The sequence below is a fragment of the Larus michahellis genome, chromosome 15 (genome assembly GCF_964199755.1).
Source record: "Larus michahellis chromosome 15, bLarMic1.1, whole genome shotgun sequence".
Classification (NCBI taxonomy): Eukaryota; Metazoa; Chordata; class Aves; order Charadriiformes; family Laridae; genus Larus; species Larus michahellis.
The window spans coordinates 6,462,299-6,482,016 of NC_133910.1; the positions used below are offsets into that span (position 1 = coordinate 6,462,299).

General features: G+C 42.5%; 1 long non-coding RNA gene across 1 annotated transcript in view; it reads right to left on the reverse strand.

The window, feature by feature from the left end:
* Positions 1–2,519: 2,519 nt before the first annotated feature.
* LOC141751564 (uncharacterized) overlaps positions 2,520–19,718 on the reverse strand; it is a 36,132-nt gene continuing 18,933 nt past the window's right edge. The window contains exons 2-4 of the long non-coding RNA XR_012590026.1: positions 10,726–11,043; positions 6,072–6,195; positions 2,520–4,226 (exon numbers count right to left, since the gene is read on the reverse strand). This is a non-coding gene — a long non-coding RNA (uncharacterized LOC141751564). The remainder of the gene's footprint in view (positions 4,227–6,071; positions 6,196–10,725; positions 11,044–19,718) is intronic.

The following is a 19,718-nucleotide window of genomic DNA, read 5'->3' on the forward strand; positions in this document are numbered from 1 at the left end:
AGTCTTGGTACTGCACTGGAGTAGGGAACAAAGGGAGTTGAATAGTCTCCTCTTTGTGTCATCACTCACCTTGTAGATATTGTGAAGCAAAAAGTCCCTTTCTAACGTGTAAGTTTCTCGTTTGCCACTTCAAGGATCAAGAATAAATAAAAATCCCTGTTGCCATTTTGCTGAGGGAAAATTGAGGTGCAGGAAAAGGAGTTCATTCCCCTAAAGAATGGCAAAACTGAACCCAAAATCCAGTTTTTCTCTTTCCCAGTCCAGGACGCTGCTTTCCATCGCACTTCTAAATGGTTAATTCAGTTTCTGCAGTCTCCTCAAAGTCAAGCTTTCCCACTGTTCTTTGTGGATGGCCCTCCCAATCAATTATGTCAGAACAATCACCAGTATGGTATAATAATGTATAATTTTTCATCTAAATTAAAATGTACTTAGGAGACCTTCATTTCCCTCACATTTCATTGCATTCATCAGAAATACAGCAGGAAAAAAATACCTCTGAGCAAACACTGTGAGTTGTTTACAAATGCTTCAAGTGCAGGAAGACGCGGGTGGTTGTTCTGCCAGGCCCTCCTCTTCCCATCACACAGGAGATTTTCCAGGCAAACTCCAGAGAAAGAGATAGCAGGGTAGAAGGGCCAACTCTGATCTTTAGGAAAACAATTTGTGTAAAGAGATGGCGTTCCATTTAAAAATCTTGTGGTGCGCTGTAAAACAGTAATTGCTATCTATCTAGAGACATTCTCATTTCGCGTCTCTCTTAGTGAATGAAACTGCAAATTAATTACTATCTTGTGTATGCATCAAAGACCAGCGCTGTGCACAGAGAACAGCCAGGGTGAAAATGAGGCCGTATTTATTTCAGTCAAGCTGTTTAAATATAGGTGAAAATCCTAATCGTCTCACAAGTAGTTTAGACAAAGCAGGACAATTCCACAGCGTCGCCAATAAATCTTCAACTGACTCAGATATTTTCTTATCAAACTCTTTACGAGGCCGTTCGTATATAGAAAGATAGAGACACAAGTGTGCGTATATTCATAGAAAAGAAGGTGGTTTCTGAATTAATGAAAAACACAACTTTTCTACAGCCAGAACTATAAGCAAAAATCTTTTCCAGAGTAGCTCATTGCTTTTAAATATATTCTCACAGCATAACTGTAGGTCAGCTATTAATCCAACCAGCCAACCAAAAATGTGTAATTTTGCTGCAGTCTGTGTCATGCCTGAGTGCACGTACCACAAATGTGCACCAACCCCAGAGCTCCTTCGCTTTGCTGGCTTCCTGAACCCTCATATCTTGTAGTTTGCTCCTTCTTTCCAAAAAGCCTCCCTGCTTTTGCCTGTCCCTGCCTCTGTCTCTGATTTTTCACATCTTACATAAAAATGTGGGCTACCTGGGACGTGGGTTATCAGAAAACCTGTTTTCAAGCGTGATATTTTTAGAGACACACAAGTTATCTGAAGTGCAAATGATAGTCTTAAAAATACTGTGTTGTAACCCTACAAAGAGGGCTGCCGTATATCATGGTTTTCTTGAAGATGACAACTTTTCTGTTCGAAAAAGAATCTGGCCAGATGATTTTCGAGGACTTCATCCATTTTTCCAAACAATGACAAGCCCAAGAGAATAGACACCTGCAGTCAGGCTTCTGGTCACCCAGGAACCCCACACATAACCATCAGGATGTTATTGCTGTCATTTTTTTTCCAACCAACTTCTCACTATATATGGCTTAACAGTATCCGTGTGGGCTTACAGCAAAACAATATCACTGGAAATGCTTTGTCCAAAAGATACAGGGGGAAAAATTGCATTGCAGTTAGAAGAATCAATTAGGTTGTGAATGGGCATGTGGAAATTTCAATTCTCTCTCACACAACTACATAATCGAGGGAATGCTTTGGTTCTAAAACCAGTGAAGTGGCTGCATATTTCAATCCTCAATTGTGTCGGAAAACACCAAATAAGATATTAACATTTTTTTTCACCCATACAGAAAAAGGCTTTTTCTTTCCCCTTTGAAAATGAATAAGAAAAATGGAAGTAAATTTGAGAATCTTCAACTCCCCCTGCTGAGTTAGTAGGACTAATTGTACAGCCACGCTACTCAGCAGTGCAAATAGGCAATTGGCCATGTGGGCCTTAAAAATTCTAATTTCTATCACAATAGCTTCCAGCATCCTCACTGGACATAGATTTCTTTTCAGATGCATCCGAAATAAAGAAGAAAAAAAAAAATCACAAAAAAAAAGAAGCACTAGGAGGGAAGAAAGAAAAACCCAGAGAGCAAATGCAACTCGCTTAAGGTCACATTGTAAGGGCAGAAGTAGAAACCATTTCTTCTGAGTCACGCTCTCGTCGCTGGGCGATGCTGCCATGCAGCAGTATCTGGCTAGGGCAGAAGAGCTGGGAAAAAAACATCAGACTTGCTTTGCCCATTTACATCCCGATCTCAGTTTTTTTCAGGGCTTTATTGGAATTATGCTAACGTATTTAAAAAAAAAGAAAGGAAAACGAAGCAAAAAGCACACAGTGTATTTGAGAGGAGACATGAACCATTATGTCTTTGTCTGTTTCACCTGAAATATTTATTTGTACATATTGACAATGAGCATTTACAGCTGTCTGCTGAGGAAACATTACCCTGAGCTGCTTAAACCACTGCGCTAATCGACAGTGAGGTAGATTGGCAGAGATTTCACTGGAAGCCCCTTGGAAGCCTTCTCCAGCAGTGCTTTGTAGATCTCTCTCCCTCAGAGAATATAAATGTTCTTCTCATCCCCCTGCTCCAGCAGAAACGAATAGGGAAAAAGAGACCATTTGTGGGTTGATGACTGTCATTTTGCCCACCCATTCGAAGGTAGTGTGTAGTCATGGGTGACAAAGGAGACCCAGTTCTTTGGAGTAGATAAACTTTTTCTGCTGGGTAGGTTTGCATTGGAGGGATCTGTTCAGAGCAAAGGGGTGATGGGGGTTTTCTGTCGAGACTGATCAGGCGCAGGGATCCTTTCTGTCTGCTGATGACTCTGCTTAGGCTAAAGCCTTCTTCTACAAAAACTATCTCAGATGAGAACCCCAAACTGGTTGTACATCACATGTCCACCAGCTCTACTCCTTTACCCCTTGATGAGCATCACTCCCTGGAGACACAGACATGGGCCAAAGCTATCCTCCTTTTTAAGGACACCATCCTGTTTTCAGTCCCAGCTCCATTGCACTACACGAGCAGGGTCTTCAGGCCGCATGGGGAACCAGCTTCCAAAAAGTGATAGGTTTTATTTCCGCCTTTGAATAACAGCTGTGAGTATGAGCCGTTTCAGTCGCATGTGGCAACAGCTCGGAGTGGTGTTAACAGCTTCGGGTGCACAGGAGAACATTTCTGAGTGGAGGGAGAAGTATGGCAAATCCCTTTATACTATCGGCATAGACCAGGCAATGGCCTTTGCTTATGCAGATCATAATCATAATCATTATCTTTTATGATGAAGTACTTCAGTATTATGGGGCACAGGTACTTTTTTGAAGTGGTTACTAACCCATTAAATAAGGAATTTAGAGCTGGGAAACATTTAATAAATGACTGGTTGGGGGAGCACTTAAACCATAAAATCTGCTTGTAATAACAACATGGCTTCAAGTTCAAAAAGACAGAATCATCCCTGACTTTCAAGCAATGCTGAGGATGATTGGAGACACAAAGCTATCATCCTTTCAATATCTCTCCAACCAGTGTCCTCCCAAGGAAATATCCTTTTGGACCATGATCCAGCTTAGCACTTCAGAACTTGGGTAGCTTTAAGACATGCATTGACTTTGAGCAAGTGTCTTGTTAAAGATATCATGCAAAGCAAACGCGTTCAGTTCAGGGGGCCAGGATGAGGTCTGAGCAAGTCCACATGAAGATGTAAGTCTGCAATCAGCACGTTTCATGGTATCAAGGTACCCAACATGAATACCTTGGTTTTCTCCTTCTCTCTCCATCCCCATGGTGGGACGAGGCTCTGAAACTCTGAGCACAGAGCGTTAGAGGTGAGATCCACTGTGCTGAGCTGAGGGGAGGAATTTGTCCTATTACATTAGTTGCCTGTGTAGGCGACATGTCCCCTTTCATTGCTAGTAAGTGATCACGTCTCCTCAGATAGAAGGGCTGATGAAATCAGAGCAGCTTCTGTTGTTTCTGGCTCCAAGGTTAATTTTATCAAAAGCAAAGCTCCTTTGACTGCTATCAGCAGAAAGTAAAGTAAAGCTCTTTTTATTACAGGGATATCAATAGAAGCATTTGTCTGACCTCCCTGTCACCTCTCCCCTCCCCACCCCTACTGGCTCCAAATTAGGGATGGGAGAATAGAGCTGATAAAATAGGGCTAAGATAAAAATCTTAATATTGCAGAACCCATAACACAGAAAGTAGGAAGAACCACAACAGCCCAATTTTGACCTTCAAAGATGGCTCAGAATCAAAACCACAGGACTGTATCTGTTTTACCTATCCCAATCTCTGGAGCAGCTTTAAATGAGGAAATCTGGTGTCCCAAACAACCAGGAGTTTTAGGTTTTTGAGGGCAAATCTAGCCCTTCAGTGGCATATTTCCCCCAGTGATAGGATACTGGAGACAAAACAAATAGTGATTCCTGATGGCTTTTAGCAGCTCTATCAACAAGTCTGGAAGAAAATTAGGACCTGAGATGTGCAAACTAGAAAATTGCCAGGTTAGACATCCACATTCTGATCTCTACCACTGCCTCAGAGCTTTTTCATTCATTTCCCATCATGGTCTAGAGGAATAAGTAAAGGCAAAAGGAGACAAGGAAAAGTTCACTACTTTTCCTGGTTCCTCATGGATTCCCAGAAAGCCTGATCTTTAAAACAGGTTTAATGACACCAAGAGGAACAATATCATTATGTGTAGCTATGTATACAAGATTACTGCCCAGAAAGGGGTGAAAGGATGTCAAATGACTAAGGCACTGAAGTGGCACTAAGAAAATGTGGGTTCAATGGCATCGATTTCCTCTGTGATCTTAGAGAAATCATATTGGGTCTGATATTCACTAATGCTGAAGCATTTTAACATCGTGGGAGAAGCGAAAAGTGAGTGTAAATGTAATATATACCCACTTCATGGCCCGTTTATGCTGCCAGAGTAGTGGAAAGCAAATTTAGTGCAAATGAGAATCACACATTTTATCTTTCTGTGCCTCAGTTCTGCATCTGTAATACAGAAGTTAATAAAACTGTCTGACTCTCTCTCGCTCTCACTCTTTTTTTTCCCTGCTTGTCAGCCCTGTTTATCTGGCCTATGAGCTCTTCAGTGCAAGACCTGTCTCTCACAATATCTTTGCACAGCCACTTGCACGAGACCAGCCGGGTCTGAGCTGGTTCCTCTGGATGCAGTTGCAGCGAACCTGCTAATAACAAAGTCCCCTCAACCAGCACCGGGATTCCTTTTAAAGCCGGGAGAGCACCTACATGACAGAAACTTAGTCAGGAGTCCTCATTCATTCTTTCTTTTTCCCTTTTCCAGGGGTTTTTTGACTGTTCTAGGATCTAAGAGAGACATCTGAAGCTGAAGAAAGGAAGCGACTTGCTCACAGGTTGACACCCTGCCAGCGATCATAACAAACCCTGAAATTGGTATTTTCACCCTCATTTGGATGATCAGGTGTAAATATAAATTTTAATTATTTACATAATTAAGTCAGTAATTTGCTGCCCATCAGAAATGTTTGACGATATTTTGGTGCCATCTGTTTCCTAATTGAACTTAATCTCTAAAAGATGTTACAAAAATATCCACAAAATAATAATGATAAACACAAAACAATTCCCCCCTCTTTCCCCCATAATTACTACTATTTTCAGTCATTTCATAGGGGAAAAAAAAGGCTGGGGTTCAGATGTGCCAGGGTCTCATATATAGATGAGCAATGAAACAATAAAAAAATAAGTGCTTAGAAGGAATGTTGAAGATGCATAGGTGCATAGGGAAGGTGCATAGGGAAGTCCTGACTGCAGCGATGTAGGTGGAAATAATAAAAAAAATCAAACCAGAATACATTACAGGACCTCTGCAAGTGATGCCTGTGGCTTGTGATGGTCCTCTGACTTTCAACCACATCAAAGATGTCATAAGGCTTTGAATTCACGTGTATAAGAACAGAGGTGCAAGAATGCAACAAGCGGTACAGGCCTGAAAAGACAACATAAAATAATAAGAAAATGGTTAGACATAAGAACTACATCTGTATGCAGGTTTTCCTTCTTCTGTGCAGCAAAACAAGTAACTTTTCAAAGGCAAATCAACAGTGTTAGAGTGTTAGAGGGTCACTCTCCAGCAGCGCTTGGGCTTTCAGGTACTTCAGGCAAAAATGATACAACTTTTTTGGTCCATGAGAATTAACTGGAATATTCAAGTTGCAAACAGTATCAGGAAACTTGTCCCCACCTCTCCTTTGAGTGCAGAGATGAACTGTGTAGACCTGCTCTTATTCTCTTTTGCTAAATCGGTTTCTCGGTTTGTTTTGAACACAGACTTTCCAGGATCCCTTTCTGACTTTGACCACGTTGACAATTCCTGTAAGTGGGTTGCAAACCAACCAGAACATGTTCATTTTTAAAAATGAATCAGTTTATCAAGCTTCAGAAAAGATGCAGTTCAGGTCTGCTGCAAGTCTGGCTTAAAGATTTAGGTTAGCAGTTACTTTATCCCTTGCCTTGTAGGAACAAAACCTTCTTGCTGATTGAGTTGTCAAAATCAAGGATCATCTGATGGCTCCCAACAGACCTATATAAAATTGGTGTACTCAAATCAATTGGCTTTGCTGGAACTGAAAGAACTAGCTGTCAACCACATATGGTGCACATTTGTTCATGTGGACGGACTCCAGACATCGCACCAGTGCTGTTAAAGCCAGAGCTCTTTCTCACAGGTGGCACAAGATTTCCATGGGAAAGACTTGCTGCCTTTTCTTTGACCACTTTAATGATGGGGAAGAGGAGAGATGGAGCTTATGGATGAAATCTGAAGGAAAGCATAAAAATCCTCTGTGTGTATGTGTGCATGTAAGGACAGTCATACGGAACTTCTGTTGGTATATTCCAAATGTGCTTTCATTTTGATGGAACATAGAAAAGATCAATATTTTTCTCTTGTGTCCCAAAAAAATCATCATGCTCAAAGAATCACTAAAATTGAGTAGCTAACGAGTTTGATAGGAAAGGCATGTCACCACCTCTGTAGTCACATTAACTTTCCAATTTCTGTTCTTTTAATCGCTCCTTTCAATTGTGCATGAAGAAATCTGTTCAATTTAGTCTCAGCCTAAAGGGCTTTTTGTTTTTTTGTTTGTTATTTAATTTTCAGGAATGCCAGCAGATCTCTCTCTGAATTATTTGAGTTTGGAAACAAATGTGCTTTCCTCATATGTTCTGATCAGACATCTCACGCTTTGATTTCTCAAAAGTAGATCAGGATGGACTTGCCGAACTGTTTTATTTTGTAGAGGTAGTTGTGACATAAAAATTAAGTCAAGCTTGAAGAAAATTGGATAAGTGGTTGTAAAATTAATAACACCTAAACCAGGAAAATGTGAGTTTACAAATTATGGCATTTTCTTGCAGTTTCAATATTTTAATGTATGTTCATGAGCAATTCCCGTAATGTAGACTGGCAAAATAATTATTTAAGTTTATAATTTTAAAATTATTAAAACAATATTTCATCAAGTATATTTAATTCCCATTAAAATCTATCAAGCAAGCCAAGTTTGATTTTTTCGAACCTTGAATCCTTCCAAACTGTAGATTCTGCCAAAACGCTGTAAGTTTTTTTTAATATCATTTAAGAGGCTTAAGATACTGTAAGCCCTCAGAGCAGTTTAAGAGGCTTACTGTAAACTCCCTAAAACTGCAGAGCAATTTAAGCAGTTAGAGCACCCCTAAGGTCCACACCCTCCCCTGGAGTAAAGTGGCACAAGCCCCCCGGTTTCCAAAGAGCTTCAGCGCTTTTCCTCTGCCAGGAATCTGTCCTGAAAACTTTAGAAGCCTTAAGCCTCTTTGGGCCCTGTGTGCACAAGGCAAACAGGCACTCCAGCAAGCCCTTGTCAAAATAGTTTGAGCCGCCGTTGCTAGTTCAACATCTCGAGTCCAAGCACAACAGACATTGCAGGGGGTTTACGAGTGTTTAAACGAGATCAGTTGCTTAATGTCCAAAGTATTGAAACTAGCACACTCCACGGGGCTCTTCCTCAAGAAGAAAGAGGTACTAAAGGTTGTAGAGTTATTTGAGGGGAAAAGGGTCCTCAAACACGCGACTTGCTATGGTCACATGCAACAAACTGTATTTAGAAGATATAAATTACTTCCCACAGCCTGACTCTTCTGCTAAGGGGACAATAGAAAAATAGCTCAGCTTGGAAGCAGTTTCTCAGAGAAATTCTGCCATCCTCACATTCCCTCGATGCCACTCTTCACCACGTTGGCATGTTGGCACGTTGTGAGTTCTCAAGTCTCAGCACTCTGCTTGGGCACTCAGTTACTGCGGGACTTGCAGGACCAGAGGGGTTTTTCTTATCTTACCGTGACCATTTGCAGATCCTAACACGCAGCAATCAGAAGAGATTGTCAGCTCATCCTGCACCTAGTTAATGGTATTAGTAGATATCTATAAAGCAATAATGGAATTTAGTGTGCCCATCACACATGCATCCTCCTTGAGCTTTGATCTCGTGCCTCCACGTAGGCCAAACTGTAACATTCGACTCAGTCTTGTTGAAGTCTCAGTCTGAGACTCAGTAATGGATTTAGGCTTTGTCACTGAGATTCACCTCAGTTCCAAAATGGGAATTTAGACCCTAGAAAGCACTGGTTCAGCTATCCAAGTCATCCCGGGTTGTGAAATGCACTAATGAAGAGAGCTAGGTCCTAGTATCTAAAAGGACCTCAACCCATGCAGAGCTGCCAGGCTTTCCCATCCTAGATTCAGGCTGCCTTTAATCAAGGAAGAGGATTGTGAGGGGACAATTAGCTAGGAGTAAATCATCCCCTGTATCATCAGAGCCCAGTATAGAAAACCTTTCTTGTTCCTCTGGAGAAAGCCATTAATGGGAGCCAGCAAAGAGCTTCACTCCGCGCATGCCCAGAGGCTGGATGCCAATTCAATTTCAGCCAAGGCCTACAGCCATTGGAATGACAAATCTTTCCTTAACACTCTTATTAAATCCTAATCTCAATCTTATTCATCATTATTAAGCCTTGAAATTGGGCTGAATCTTTAAATGAGGTGAAATGAAAAGACGAGAGGTGTTGGGAGTATGTGAAGTGAGGGGAAGAGAAAGATTTAAAGAGACAACTTGAATTCCCTTCATCACTTGAAGAGTAATCTATCCAGATTCAGGAACTGATAGAAGCAAAAGATTTTCAGATGTGGCTAAAAAGGAAAAAAAAGAGAGATAGAGAGGGAGAGAGAAAGAAAAATAAATTGCCCATTAGAACCCAGACTTGTAATATTAGTCTTTCAAAGACTTCTTGGTAAAGTAGCGTGCACACAAGGAGGAGGTTTTGCAGAGCAGAGGCTAAGGACATATAAAGAAAAGATAAATCGAGGGATTAAATGTACCAAGGTGGTTTAAGGGATATTGAAACATGACTTCACTGAGGTGTCTGTTTGGCCCAGGCTACTATGAGGATAAGGAATGGTCTGTATCAGCTGGGTCCATGGCAGCGAACTCACACCACAGGAGAGCATGAAACGCTTTTAAAGGTCTCAAACGGACACCAATGAGATCATTCCCAATTTACTCATACTTGTTACAGGAGAATCAGCACCTACACTGAGTACCTTTCCAACCAGGATCTTTTATAACAAAAATATTCTGAGTTTGGAAACACTGGAACAAAACAGGAGTTTAGTTTTAGCTGCTTGACCATGGAACCAGACCTTGGGGCTGACTTTCTCCACGGGGGGTCAGGTTACGGTCTCAGCTTCTCCAGCCCTCTGTGACTCTCAGTATCAATCCAGTGCCAATCCCATCTTCAGACAGTTCTGCTGATGTAAGGGAGATCACAATCTGCCTCACAAGGAATGGATATTTTTTGCGTTTAAAAATAAATATTCAGATTTAGAGCATTTCATGACGCAGGGTGACCCACACCATCTGCTCCTTCTGACAGTACTTGGGAAGCCCGCAGGTCTGCTTTTCGAATCACATTACACATGTATAATACTTTTTTTCTCATTGTTGCTTTTCCTATTTTTTTTTTCAGATGGGACTAAGTCAGAGCAATAATTTCTGCTCCCTTCTCACAGTCCTTGCTTACCCAAAATAATTCATCCAGCTCATTGAAGATTTGTGCATATCTACAATCTGTATCCCAAAATGCTAAAACAATCTATTTAACCTTTACGCCAGCTAATGCATACATTAGAACAAGGACCTATATATGAACATAAAAGTGTGAGAAATTGAAACTCACTGACATAAAATCAAAGAGCTTGGCCATAAAAGGTGTCACTTTTATGTGATTATCTTGCCAATATCTCCATGTTGCTAAACTAAATCAAACTGCAATTTTTCCCACATGTATTGCATTTAATGGAGTCCGTTAATGGCAGCGATTCCTTATAGATCTCCGTGTAATGGAAGAACGGTTCCTTGTGCCATAACACTGTGGAAGCTGAACCCCCCCACACGCACACTGCCATAGATCTTACGAGCTTGACCTTATATGACTCACTGTGTCAGGCAACACCGAGCACCGCTTTTGCTAAGACAATCCTTCAGAAAGATGGAAAGGCGCTTCAGGGAACTCGCTGCTGCCAGAACCTGGCTCAAACCGTGCCCGCAGACTGCACTCTCCAGCTTCCTCCTCTCGCCGAGCTGGACGCCGTGTGCTGCTGAGCTCAGGGGTTGCGCTTCTGCAGCGTCGCAGTTACTGGAGAGTTTGGCTCCTAAATTTTTGCAACAGGGTCTGTAGCAGAGACACTTCTCTCCTTTGCCCAGCAGAATGGCTTCACTTCTCTGCAGAACTGAAGATGATCCTGTTAATGAAACAAAACAGAACGCCACAGCGAGCTCCTTTAAGCCACGGATTTCAAAAAAGTGGAGGGAAATGTCTACTTCCCCAATTTTATAGCTAGGGAAGTTGAAATCAAGTGATTTCCCCATGTGCGCCCAGCAAACCAATGGCAGAGTCCCCGGGCAGAACCCAAGTAGCCTGTGTCCTTGCACCATGCTCTTGCTGATAGATCAGGCTATTTCTGTGTATCTTCAGCTCCTTTTTTCTCCTGCCATATACCTACGCTTGGCGAAAGCAGAAAACACAAAGTAGAGAACGTACAGATCACTCTACAGCCCATAATCTGGAAAACCCATGACCAGTTAAGGCTGCTCCAGTATCCCACCAGTGTCCTGCGCCCCAGGGAGCCCCTCACACCCACAGCACATACTGTCGCGCTGCATAAACAGGCTCGGTGGGAGCAGAGCTTACAGAGGGACCTCGCTTTTGTCCTGTACCAAAATGAACACAGATTGTTGAGGGTCACTTTCCGCTGGCATTAGTCCTTACTTCTCCCTGAAGAAAATCCTCCCTCCTGAAGCCTGTTGAAATCAATGCAGGGGCAGCCCAGACTAATTTGACATCCACAAGCTATTTTTTTAAGTTATGTTATTAGGAAGATTTTACTCACTGTTGTTTTAAAACCCCTAGAAACATGAAAATTCCATTTTCCCTGCATCTATTCATCCTCATTAACCACGTGCTGATTTCTTTATTCTTTTCTGCTGTGGGTAGAAAATCCAAGCCAATGCAACTCCCTTTCATTTCACTTTGGTATCAGCCAGAATTGGAAATTTCTGTGTTGTGTATGTGCCAGTGTCAAGGTCTGTAAGGGTGTATCAGTCAACAGTGGGATCATTGCTAATGTTTTAGCAGCATTCCTGGGCAAATTGAGTTTTCTGTTTTCTATGTTTTTAAGGCATTGGATTTTTTTGTTGTTGTTGAAACAAGTAACATCTGTTGTCCAGAGTAATATTCCTCAAAAACAATTGTATAAGGGGGAGTAGGTGGGAAGGGGATAAGAAACAAAGCAATCGAAACTATGCATTTTAAAATTATTTTCAGAAGCAAGACAGGTTTGGGGGGTCGGGGGGAATAAGGACTTGAAGTGTGTAAGTAGCAGTTTTAAACTCCGGAATTGCTAAACAACTATTCCATGGAAAACTCAAAATTTTGTTCATTCCTTCTCTGCATCACAAATTGCAATCAGGATCTAGCTTGCAATCAAAAAATCACAAGTCTCCATAAACGGAAATTCTTCTCCCAGAAGGTGACAGGAGTTCATTTCTCAGAAGGCAACGTTCAAGTAATTATTTTGGTTTAAAATACTTTAACAACAACCAAAAGAACCAACCAGTTTCATCCCCAATTGTAACATATTCCATCATGTGACCCAGAGACACCAACTCAGCAGGATGGCACAGCAATAGATGCTTTCTATTCACACAGCTTACACGAGCAGCAAAAAAAGCCTGGTTGGGCCTGAAAACCTCATTGCTTTTCCATGTTAATTTTCGATCTTTAATGAATTGCTTAGCCATTTGAAATATAAACGTCATTCTCTACGCCATCTATCTCTACCTCCTATTGCTAGAGAAAAAAATGTCAGTGTGTTATTTCTACAGGCTGCTTTGGTACATGGGAAAGAGCCTCTTGCCTAGGAGCTGCCTTTTACGTTTGTCCAGCAATATGATGCTCTGCTACATTATTTGTCATCCTCGCGAGATCTTCTATCCCACTCCAGCCCTACAGTCCTCCCTGTGGTCACTGGCACTTGGGAGTGCAGAAAATCTTGCCATTTTTGTAATGTTGGTATGAATTTGATGCTAATTTCCTGCAGTATCCCTCGGATCATCTAGTCACCTCATGGGAAAACTGAGCGCAAAAACCGCGCCTGTCCTACTTTTGCAGAATGAGCCCACTGCCATCCTCCCACTGCACCCCACATATCCCTGCAGAACAGAGAAGCAGCAGCTATAGCCCAAAGGTGGAACAAAGGAAATGCAAATTTTTTCCGCTTTTGGACTATTAAAGCTGAGAATATCTGATTTTTCCCCATCCCTTGAGGCCTTTTTGGTGGAAGGATTGGGAGGAGATTTGAGGATACGGGGTGATAGAACTCCTCCCACGGAAGATTTAACCAAGGGATGAGGTCCCAGGGCAGTGAGAATGAAGGGCAGGGGCTCACAGGCACAGGCAACCTCGGTGTTTTGTGCGAGAGATGGCCCTTCAGCGCAGGGAATGTAGTTTATCTCCATCCTGAAAGGCACCATGTAATTTTATGGTGTCATAAAAAGGATTATTATACTAATAGGAGTTAATAATTCTAAAAGCTTCATGACCTCTGTGGTCATCTTGGCTGGGCTTCAGCCGGGGTGATTTTTTATTTATTTTTTTTTTGTGTGAGTTGAGTTGGCAATGACCGTTAAACACAAGAGGCCAAATTCTCAGCTGGTGTAACTCAGCCTGGCTCCATCCAAGCCAGCGGACCTCTGCCTGCGTGTACAGAGAGGTGAACCTAGCCAATGGACTCCGGTGATATTTTGCAGACTTGAAGAGAAGAAATGTAAAACTCTCGACATAATTTACTCTGCCCTGGGATCTCAGACTGCATTGTCCTACTTTTTGTCCTCTGCAGTGTCTTTTGAGCCACCCTTGGGTGTACATGGGCTTCTGAACTGAGCTATCTAGCATAATCATCTTAAGGAAACAAATAACTACACACACTGGCTGGTTTGTTGGTACTGAAAAACGGATGTAGTTTAGCTAATGTTCAGTGCCAGAGTCCTCCTGTGTTCTCCTGTGAGCAAATCAGAGGACAGAGTTAGCAACAGGAAAGTAAAGAGCACCTGTGCTCCACAAGATGGTGATTTTTAACTGCCACTTACTGCATGGTGATCAGGCATGTCCCTGATGAGTTTCTGTGTGTCAGTGTACAGGCAGAGCAAGAACCAGCTCAGATCTCTTCCTACCATCCAATGCACCGCTCTGCTGCTTTTAAACCGCTGCATTCATTCTACCGCAGCTCCCCAGGTTAGTATGGCCCTGGGAGACAGACTGCAGCAGACCCAGAAAGATGCCTCCATCCCTGCTTCCAGGACTGACCTCATCTCTCTGGCTCTCCGTTTCTGGGATGAAAACAATATATGGGGCATTAGGTTTTCTGTTCTAAAAGAGAGGTTTACACTGCAGTGCTGAGAGGTAGCCTCAAACAGGGAGAGATGTGGCATTATAAGCAAGAACTGTGCTTGGCCCACCATTGTTCTCCCAGCAGGAGATGTTGGGTTGTCCGTTTCACCATCTTCTCTATCCACATTCTGATGTTTATATAGCTATCTTCAAATATATACATACATACACCCAGACGTACGCATACTTATATGTATGTATACATAAGCAACACTGAAGAACTGTTTGTTCAAAGCACAGACCTGCAGAGAAGATTAAATCTGTTCCAACGCGCAGACAGCGGCTTGACCTCGGTGATGCTGCTCCCTAAATACGCTAATAGAAGATCAGAATCCGGCCCCAGGCTTCTCTGAGAAAACCCTCAGAAAGAATATTGATATCAGCGCCTTGTGCTGACACCACCTAATCAGCATTACCTCTTAGCATGAAGAATCAGGGCTCAAAATAGTCCACTCCAGTGTCTTTTGATTGCAAAGTGTTTCAAGAGAGACGAACTGTGTGCAAAAGACTAATAAAACTAAGACCCACCGCCGCATTTGCATTTTCCACTGAGTTTGTCTGCGTTTTGCATCTGCTAAGCCCTGTTGTGGGGATTTCCAAGGCGCGGCATTCCTCACCTCCGCCAGGATCGATGGGCACTGAGCGCCGCGTCCCGCCAGCAGAGCTGAGTCCTTGCCCAGGGGGGCAAGGGGGCTGGGGAGGGGGTTTAGCAAGCGAGGGCACAGCTCCAGGTTCCCTGCATTGAGGCTAAAAGAAGAGCACGGAGGACAAAGCAAATATTAGCCCGGATTTCCGGGATTTCAGCAGCTACAAGTCAAAATGGAAAACAAACGAGGAAAAATTAAATGGAGTGGGAGCTCCTGCTGCTGAGTTGAGCAGCACCGAAGCAGCATCTCTCTCTTCTTTCTCTCACTCACTCTATCTGCGGCCCGTACAAACAACTCAGTGTGTACATATTTTTGGTACAAATCACAGTGTCCTGTGATTCTTGATTATAATTATAATAATGGGTTTCAGAAAGCCTGCAAGTGGTTCTGGGAATTATAATAAGGGTTTAGGACAGACGTGTTGTTTATATGGTTAGTGTTTGTTGCATATTAAACCAAGTTTAGCAGAATAGCTGGTGGTGTAAGAAATTGCAAAATACACAATTAAATGCAAACAAGCAGAAAAACGCCTCTCTTCTCCTTGAGGGACAGACATGCTTATATTGTCGTCTTCACCCTACGAGCAGGGATTAAAGCAGACGCAGATGGCTAGTTCCCTTGTGCTGGTAATTCCATTGCCTTTGCCCTGTCTGAATTTCCACTCCTACAATCTTCTTTTAATTTACCATGAGAAAAATATGTATTCGATCCTTTTTTCCTTCATGTTCTACTCATCTCTCTTTATGATTATCCTTGCTTAAAGCATCCAGCCATGCAAAAGCTCCACCGAGTCATGCAGCTCCCATTACAACCAAAGTAGAATTATTCCCAACGATAGCATCTTTTTCCCATAATTTTTTTTTTCCAAGAGTCTTAATTTCTATTCAGTCACATGACCAGATTTCCACTTTCTCCCTTGTGAAATTATTCTGTAGTTTAATAGCTGTCTCTAAATTGTGGACAAAAGCCCCCGAGGTCCACCTTGTCTCAGAACTGGCTCTAAGTGCCTCCTGATGTTTGTGACCTTGGAAAGACTCGCCAGTTGCAGGCATGGAGTCTGTAGATGCTGGATGGAAAGAGGGGCCCTCAGAGATGATGCGAAGAAATAAGTGATTTTGTAAAAACCTGGACAAATTTTCATTTCTTTGTTCGTGGTTATGATGGAGAGATGGAAACCCACAGAAGGGACTGCTGGCGTCTGCAGGATTTTGCGCCTGGCTGAGCAGGAGGAACGGAGATGGCACTGAGGCCTGAAGTGAGGTTTCTGCAGCCGAACCTGCCAGGCTGCGATAGGACTAAGGGTGGAACCTGGCGCTGGGGCTCACGCAGGGACCCTGCAGTCAATGGGCTTACCCTGGGCTGACTCACCTCCCGTCCCCTCGGAGATGGTTTCTGCCTGCCTCGGAGCTGCAGCTTTTCTCCGTTTTGAAGGGGGAGAGAGGATAAAATAAAGATAATAATAAATAAACCCCATGCATCTTCCTCCTGGCTGCGTTTTCCAAGGCTGCATCTCAATGTCTCCCCATCCTACAGCCAGGTGCTGCCAGATCCCTCTCAGAGAGAGCCAGCCACAAACACCACTGCCTTCCCAGCCGCTGCAGACTGCGTGTTGATCCTGTTCCTCTCCTTTGTTAACACAATTGCCTTCACCTTTACATAAATCAGATTTAGAGAACACATTGCGTCTCAGAAGCCTTGGGACACCTCGAGGCCTCTCAGTTCAATGGAGCTCATTATGGAAATCAGCTAAATGCTGAGCAGAGAGATAAGTGCTAACTGTTTACCAAACCCCTCCACTAGAGATATACAGCAAGAGCTAATGGGAGTTCATTTGCAGCCTTACTCAGTCATTCAACCCTCCTTTATCTGCTCCTTCGACTAATCTACGGGGAAAGATGCACAAGCTTGCATGAAAGATCTTTCTGTGTAGTTCCTCTTGGACAGGCAGGGTGGGGAGAAGGGTCAAGGAGGAGCTGACCTTATGCCATGAGGAACCAAAGCAAGCCAAAATCCAGATGCTCAGCTCCAAGTGTTCTTGAAGATCGCTGATATTCTCAACTTTGTGGTCAAAGCCCAGTAAACAGAGATCGCCATGCCAAAGAGGAGGAAATCCTCCAACCTCCCGTGCTTGCAGAGAGCGTGCATCTCTCGGGAGGGTGACTGGCACAGCAGTGAGCTGATTGAGGGTGAAAAGAAGGGCTTTCAGAAGGATTGTGGGGAGGAACAACGTATCTCTGAGCCATGAGGGGCAGAGGAAGCTGTTACCCAAGGTGATGGAGCATAAAGCCTCATGTGAAAAGTGGATGTAAAATTCTCCCAGCTGTGGGAGGGGGGGGAATGGTTTTCTGGAAGCATTTTTCAGCCTGGTCCATCCAGAGCCAAGTACAGGCAATCAGAAGGAAGATATGGATGAAAATACGTGTGGAAGGACGTCCTCAGATCAGCAGCTACAACAGAAAGCCTGGGTGGACCTGTACAACACAGATAAACCACAGCCAGCTCTACTACAGGCGCTTTTTTTTTTGCCCAAACATTTTTACTTAGGATTGTGAAACTTTACAAGCTGGGGAATGGTTTTGACTTGTTCCTCAACTCCATATTTTTTAAGTTTTAGAGTTGTCAAAACATTTTGTTCTGACATTTTCTCTGAAAAATGCCAATTTTCCAGTTCAAGATGACTTCCCATTTTTAAATTAGTGCAGAATTATTAATGTCACGATTTTAAAATAAACACAGAGTTATGCTACCTTTTAACTATTTAATTATGGAGGGGAGGGAGCTGTTCAAATACCAGATGAAAACGCTTTCTCTTTTTCAAAGTGAAATATTTCTTCCGATTATAGGTTTGCAAAGGTTTCACAGATGTCAGCTTCTTGTCTTAATGCAAGAGAGGAAAACATTTCAAGCTCTCCACAATATTTTTGAAAGAGGAAAGCCCCTTTCAGCTCTAATAGACTCCTTTTATGGCACTAGCTCCATTTGGAGGTTCTCATTAACTACTGTCAATGGTTATAATTTTTGTCTGTCCAACATGAAGAAGTCAGAGGGAGCATGGTGTCTGTCCTTGACATACCACCTTCTACTGAAGGAGCGTAGTAAAGGTGCCTGATTTCCCAAGAATAACCTCTCTCATTAGAATGCAAGCAGACTTTCCAAACTAAGATCATTTTTCTTGTTGTCCCAAATTCCAATACTCTGCCCTTTTCAACTGATTTTCAAGAGAATAGTTCAGTAGTAGGTTTAATTTTTTATTTTATTTTTTACGTCTTCTAAGTTGAACTGCATTTCTCCCTCAGCTCAGAAAACCAAAGCAGAGCTTTTAGCTGCCACTCCTAACCTCAGCATCTTGAAATGGTTTATTATTTAAAATTCAGGACAAATTCTCTTCTCTCTGCCTTAGTAAATACATGCAAGTAGAGAGAGACAGAGAGTGGAAAGTGAGATGTAGTCCTGCAGTATCGTATATGTTCTTTAAGTGGGTGGGCTGGATATCATTGTGTTTTAAGGATAATTTCGTCTTTACATTCAGAAATAATTTTCCATTCTAAGATCTACAAGAGTGATTTATAGACAACACACATAAGGAGAGACACCAGAACACCCAAATGCCACTACCTCTGAGATGGAACATGGCAGTTATTGACCAAAATACAGCAACGCTTTGCAAGGGTGAGCATGGGGATTACTGAGGAGTACTTAGTTTAATTTGAAATTGAAAGAGGATTTAAACAGGGGAAAACAAAGTTGCCTGCATCAAAACTTTACCAAGAGACTGGACTACTATTGCTAGTCCCCGGCAATGTTTGTAGGGATTCTTGGTGCCCAGCCCATGCTTAGCTGGTCCCGGCAGCAGGGATGGGAACTGATCCGGCTGAAAATTATTCCATCATGAAACTCCACTCGGGGTAGAAAGACCGTTCACCAACTGTTCCTTGCAAATGGTTCATACCCCTAATCACTTCTCCATCCATTTTTATGAATTAGGTCCCTTACGTATTGTTTAAGCTGTAACACGATTAACAGCCCCGGCAGCTGAGCTTTCCTGCACTATGTTACAGGAACAACCTGATTCGTTTTTACTAGTTCATTTGTTTTATAAGTGTCTTTTATTACTTTTAACATATCTTAAGTCAGTAGAACTTCTGCTATTTGTCATTATTTATATCTGTTTTCCAGCACAAAGTAAATTTGGGGAGAAACTACTTGCTTAGTGGACCTTAAGGTAACTTCCCCCTGCTGATTTGTTAGATCTTTTGCTTCCAAGGGAATTGGTTGCTCAAATTTTAGCATTGTGCACTTTGGGATGAGAAAGGAGGCAGAATAAAGACAAACAGTCAGCTATTTTGACTTCTCTGTTTCTACTGGATCTGCTGAGCTCCGCAGAGCTTCCCTAGCACAACATGCAACTAAATAAACTTCACTTAAATAAGCAGGCGTTGTTGCCAGATGCTTTGAAGCCTCCTCTCCCCTACCACCTTGGGATTTGTACCCAAGGCTCGTCAAAGCCGCTCTTCCCAGCCTGGGAGTTTACCTCAGCATTAGCTGTACTATTAACTAAAGTCTCCAGCACAAATAAGGCTTGGGTCTGAACTTGCAATCAGTTCTTGAATTGAAAATAAGGAAACTTCTAGAGGTTTCAACTAGTCAGAGTTGTTTTGCACTAGACAGAAGGGCCAATAGGACTAACTATAGATTTCTTTCAAGACTGATGTTCTAATTTCTGCAGGGTTTCATGGTGACCTTTGGTGCATTTCATGATCTGGTCCTTTAGAAAGCACTACATTACATCTCAGTCATTGTACAAATAACATCTTGGGATTAT